Source organism: Haemaphysalis longicornis, unplaced genomic scaffold (genome assembly GCF_048455015.1).
Source record: "Haemaphysalis longicornis isolate Haplotype H1 unplaced genomic scaffold, Haemaphysalis longicornis Haplotype H1 scaffold_3, whole genome shotgun sequence".
Classification (NCBI taxonomy): domain Eukaryota; kingdom Metazoa; phylum Arthropoda; class Arachnida; order Ixodida; family Ixodidae; genus Haemaphysalis; species Haemaphysalis longicornis.
This window is the reverse complement of record NW_027526335.1, coordinates 166,949,563-166,956,036: the sequence shown is the minus strand read 5'-3', so window position 1 is coordinate 166,956,036 and position 6,474 is coordinate 166,949,563.

The following is a 6,474-nucleotide window of genomic DNA, read 5'->3' as shown; positions in this document are numbered from 1 at the left end:
ATAAAACCACACTTGGGACCATACACCACCGACACACGCAATAGATACATTGAAGCGCCTTGGCCAGATTACGGATAGGGCATACTCATGCAACACACTCGCACCTTCTCACCGGGTCTCCAAGACCTCTGTGCAGTAGGTGCGGAGAGGCCCTATCCGTGATGCACATCCTCATACAATGTAAGGCACTCGACACTACACGACGCAAACACTTCCCTCAACTACACACACGACATATTCCACCACACCCGTCACACTTCTTAGGAGACGAAGCCCTGTTTTCAATCCAACGCGTTTTCGAGTTTCTCACCGACGTAAAATTTTTACATCTCATTTCTTATCATGCATGTTGACAACCTGGCCCTTTACACCAGTCATCTTCATTACGTTGTGTTTTACTTTGTTTATTTTTACTAAAGTGTTCTTTTACTTCCATGTCACTTTCATGTAATCACTTTTGTTTGGCGCTCTTTGCCCTTAGTCGGCCTTGCGCCATTAAACTCTAAACATCATCATCATACCGCACTGCGGAACTCAAGAAACTTTAGAGTATCTTTAGGTTTTCTCTGCATAGCCTTCATGTCCCTTCTGTACTGAATCCACGAGTTGCTAAGTGCCATGTCAAAGAAATGAAAAATGCACCTGACTGTTTATTTTTTCACGCGTGCTTTAAGACGATAATAGCTAATCATTCGATCAGCCATGTCCACGCCACCCATGTAGGCATTGTACGCTTGTACAATGTGAGGCCTTTGTACGTCTATGTACTTTTTTTCTTTTGCCGACCACCTGCGGCATGAGTCCAGTGGCTGTTTTCCATGTTGTGACGACAGGAGCGTAACTGCTTTGTTGTCGTACCACCGCACTGCCATCTGTTCATCGTCACTACGAACGCACATCTCGACTGCACCACGCCCAACATCCTTGAGCTGTGACTCAGAGGACAACTTGACACCTTTCGGTAGGCGATTATTCATGATAGGGCCTGTGGCTCCAATTCCCTTGTCAACAAGCCTATCTAGCAGAGATGATGACGTGAAATAGCGGTCGAAGAACAGCTTTGTTCCCGGACTGAGGCTCTGAGAAAGCCTCATGACTGCTGATTCGGCTATTCCAGAACAGCCTGGGAACAACAGGGTTTTTTTCCCCTGATAAATCTCGAAGTCCAGAACAAGCCCATCTGGAGCTGCCAAGACAAAATTCTTAAGTCCTACTGGATTAGGCTTCCTTGGGACAAATTGTTTCAACTGCGTCTTCCCCCGCACGGGGCACCTTGAGCAATCTTGGTGACGGTACTGGCGATACCGCGGACCCCGAGCCCCCAAACATACGCTGCATCTAACCGTGGCAATGTGTTTATAGGTGGAGGGTTAGAAAGCACGAACGGTGGCCGTCGGAGCCCCGGTCAAGCTCCGGCGGATGGGCTCCCTGTCTGTTCACCAGGCAGGGAGATCCGGGACCTCTTTGGCTACCAGGGTAAGGTCAAAGAAGAAAGTACCCCAGTCTCCCTGCTTTTATACTATGCTATATGGCATTTTCAACCCCCCCCCAAACGTGATCGGTCCCTGAAAAGGGGCCGCACCGAAGTATCTTTTCCCCAATTGCCATGTTTAACATTTCCTGAACCGGATAATTTTTCTCGATTTCTTGTGATGGAATCGCTCAATCCAACCCACCCTCTAGCATCTCAGTCAGTCTTCTTGATCGCCAAGTATCTTGAAGCCATAGTAGGAAAATCATATAAGTGCAAAAAACAAAGGTCCGGTGAACTCCTCATCGAAATAAATGACAAGCAGCAGTCCACGAAGCTTCTAGCTCAGACTAGACTGGCTGATCTAGACATCAGGGTCACACCCCATCGGAGCCTCAACAGCTCCCAGGGTGTGATATCCGAGACAGATCTTTTGAACGAAACGGATGCGGATCTCCTTGCCGGCTTGAAGGATCAGGGCGTCACTGCCGTGAGACGCATCACTATCCGCAGAGACGACAAGGAGATTCCCACCAAGCACATTATCTTGACTTTCGACCGCGCAGTTCTTCCACAACACATCAATGCAGGTTTTATCCGTTGCTCTATCCGTCCGTACGTCCCGAATCCGCGGCGCTGTTTTAAGTGCCAGCGGTTCGGGCACGGTACAACCTCTTGCCGTGGCCGAACGACGTGTGCGAAATGCGCGGCGCACGATCATCCGACTGACAACTGTCCATCCGAAACCCTCACTTGTGTGAACTGCGGCGGTCCGCATGCAGGGTACTCCCGCAAGTGCGAAAAATTTCAAATAGAAAAAAAGATAATTAACATCAAGGTCACGGAGAACATCACCTTCCCAGAGGCGCGAAAGAGGTTCGCCTCTTTCCCTCTGGGGAGGTATGCCGACGCGGCTCGCCGGGGGGCGGAGCGGCGTCTGGTGTCCACAGGGACCCAGTTCAGCGAGTCTGACCTGGTCCCTCCCCCGCCCCCCTGGGTTGCCTCTGGCAGCCCAACCCGCGACCACGCCGCTTGCTGAGGCAGCAGCGGTTGTGGTGCAAATGTCTTCCGTCGGGACCGGTGCCGCTCCCGCCTCTCCCCGCACGGGGCACCTTGAGTATTCATGGTGACGGTGAGCAGCGACACCGCGGACCCCGAGCTCCCAACATAAGCCGTGTCCAACCGTGGCGAGGTGTTTAAAGGTGAAGGGTAGAAGCCGTAAACGGTGGCCGTCGGAGCCTTGGTCAAGCTCCGGCCGATGGGCTCCCTGCCTGTCTACGAGGCAGGGAGCTCCGGGACCTCTTTGACTACCAGGGTAAGGTCAAAGGAGAAAGTACCCCCGTCTCCCTGCTTTCCAATGTATCATATGGCATCTTCAAAACCCCCCCCAGACGTGATCGGCCCCCGAAAAGGGGCCGCACCGAAGTTTCTTTTCCTCCTTTGCAATCGATCTCTTCCCCAAAGCCCGATAATTTTTCGCGCTTTCTGATCATGGAATCTGTTGACAAGGCAAAACCAATCACTTCCCAGTCTGTGTTTCTAATCTCTAAGTTTCTTGAAAGCCTTGTCGGAAAGTCCTACACGGCTAAGAAACTCACAACGGGAGAAGTTCTGATAGAAGTTGAAAACAAACAGCAATCCTCTAACCTTCTCAAGCAAACGCGCATGGTAGATGTTGACATCAAGATCACGCCCCATCGCAGCCTCAATAGCTGCCAGGGCGTGATCTCTGATCGGGATCTAATGAATGAGACTGAAGCAGATCTGCTCGAGGGCCTCCGAGATCAGGGCGTGACAGCAGTGAGGCGAATCACCATACGCCGAAATGATGAAATAATTCCAACTAAGCACATAATCTTGACACTTGACCGCTCTAGCCTTCCTGAGTCGGTCAATGCAGGTTTCTTGAGATGTCCAATCCGACCCTACGTGCCAAACCCACGCCGCTGTTTCAAGTGTCAGCGGTTTGGGCACGGCACAACGTCTTGTCGTGGTAAATTGACGTGCGCAAAATGTGCAGCACATGATCATCAAACTGACAATTGTAAATCCGAGAACTTCACCTGTGCCAACTGCCAGGGACCACACGCTGCCTATTCTAGGAGCTGTGAAAAGTTCAAACAAGAGAAACAAATCATTGCCTTGAAAGTCAACGAAAACATCACCTTCCCAGAGGCACGGAAGAGGTTCGCCTCCTTCCCTCTGGGCAGGTACGCCGACGCAGCTCGCCGGGGGGCGGAGCGGCGTCTGGTTTCGGCGGGGACCCAGTACCGCGAGTCGGACTTGGTCCCGCCCTCGCCCCCCCCTGGGTTGCCTCTGGCGGCCCAACCCGCCACCGCACCGCCTGCTAAGTCAGCAGCGGCTGTGGTGGCATCCACGTCCGTTGGGGATGCTGCTGCACCCTCTGTTTCCTCCTCTCCACCGGCCCGAAGCACATGCGAGGGTCCGGAGGAGATGGAGCTGGAGGAAACCGCAGCAGTTCCCACCTCCGCCGCACCGCCTGTGCCACCCGGGGCGCTCCTGACGCCCTCGGCGGTCGCGGCCAAAACGAAGGGCACCGCAAAGGGTGCCAGGTCCGGGGGGTCCGGTACGCCGGGTACCCCTTCCAAATCAGATGATGACTTGGATGTGGGACCCTTCCTGTCTGCTTCGCAGCGGAAGGAACGGGTCCCTCCATCTAAACCTCCAGAGGAGGTAAAGAAACCCCGTCCAAGAGTCCAAGCCCCGAAAGACCCTACATAAATAGTCACACTCCAGTAGCTCTAATACATAATAATGGGAAGAGAAAATATCGTTCAATGGAACTGCAGAGGCCTTCTAAGTAATCTTGACGACGTCTATGAGATTCTGCATGCTAATCAGCCAAGTTTAATGTGTGTTCAGGAAACACACCTGAATTCCAAGAACACAAATTTCCTGATTAGTTACCTGGTATACAGAAAGGACAGGGTTGGCTGCACACACTCTTCTGGCGGTGTGGCCATAATCGCCCGCAAATCCTTAGCATGCCACCCTGTCACCTTGAACACTATCCTGGAGGCTGTGGCAATTCGAACGATAATATTTAATAGGTTGATAACGGTATGCTCCATATACATTCCTCCTGATGTTTCACTTTTAAGCTCTGACTTCGAGGCGCTGGTTGACCAGCTGCCCGAACCATACATCCTGACAGGCGACCTTAATGCTCACAACACTCTTTGGGGCTCTTCTCGCACGGATGCCCGAGGTCGCCTCATAGAGAAATTCCTTACATCTTCAGGAGCATGCCTTTTCAACAGTAAACAGCCTACATACCATAACATAGGACACAACACATACTCATGTCTTGACTTGGCGATTGGCTCCGCAGTTCTCTTTCCTCTTCTCGAGTGGGGTGTGGGAACTGACCCATATGCCAGTGACCACTTCCCCACCTCACTTACATATATAGGTAAAGGCCCAAGCAGTTCCTCTTCCCATAATAGGTTCAATGAAGCACGAGCTAACTGGAATACATTTACAGAGACATCCAAACTACACCACACATCCATAGGACACCTACACGTTGAAGAAGCTACCCAACTCCTCACGGCGCACATCCTCGACGCCGCCGAAAAGTCCATTCCCCACGTCTCTGGTGCCCCGCGCAACCAGCGGAGGCCGTGGTGGAATGAGGACTGTAGGCGGGCGCGAGAGGCCCAGAACAAGGCGTGGGGTATCCTTCGTCGGTACCCCACGTCGGGAAACCTCCTCTTGTTCAAACGGGCCAAGGCATTAGGAAAACGTGTGCGCCGTGAGGCAAAACGAGAGAGTTGGCGTACATTCATAACATCAATAAACTCCTACACAGACACACGGAAAGTATGGACACGTATACGCAAACTCAAAGGACAACAGACACACAGCCTGCCCCTGGTCAGTACAACAGGGGACACTCTGGAAGACCAGGCTGACACACTCGCACAACACTTCCAACATGTGTCCAGTTCAGCACACTACACGAACACTTTCCTGAAACATAAAGCCTCTTGTGAAATGAAGTCCCTACACGACAAGAACAAATCACAGACTTCGTACAACTCCCTGTTTTCACTACATGAGCTGAGGGCTGCTCTGAGCACGTGTAAACCCTCAGCTCCAGGCCCAGACAACATTACATATACAATGATACAGAACTTACACACAGACACTCTTGTAACACTTCTTCACCTTTTCAACAAGATATGGCTTTCGGGGCACATTCCAAAGTCTTGGAGGGATGCCATAGTTGTAGCATTCTTGAAAGAAGGGAAGGACCCTTCTTCTCCCGCTAGCTATCGACCCATTGCCCTGACCAGCTGCCTGTGCAAGCTTCTCGAGAAGATGATAAACCGGAGGCTCGTGTACTTTTTGGAGTATAACGGCCTTCTCGAGAGCTGCCAGGCAGGCTTCAGGGCGGGGCGATCCACGAATGATCAACTTGTGGCACTAGAGTCGTATATTAAGGATGCCTTCGTGCATAAACAGTTCTGTTTAACTGTGTTTTTTGACCTAGAAAAGGCCTATGACACCGCTTGGCGTTATGGGATCCTTACTGACCTGAAGTCATTCGGTGTTTCTGGTAATATGTTTAAAGGGACACTGAAGTGAATTTGTCAAGTTTCTGTTTTTGCTTGCAATGCGTAGACTGGCTCAAATAAACACACTTTTCATCGTTTATTCGGGCGATAAGTCGGTAATTATTTTATAAAGCCCGAAAGAAGAAAAACTACCATGCGCGGTCCGCGGCGGCCGCACCAACTAAATGAAACGTCAGGAGGCGCCTGCACCGTGATTGGACGATGTCTGGGATTTTAAAGTTCACGCACACGCGCTTGCATGTGTATAAATGTTATTTTTCTTATTTGGAAAAAGCTTTTGTGCTATTTCCGACAAGCATATGTGTCGGATAGCAGTTTAGGGGTTCATTTCAAACTAGTTTCGGTTTCTGCTCTTCGCAACAAGGTCATTGCTCCCGACGTTATCTCTGCGTCAGCCATACT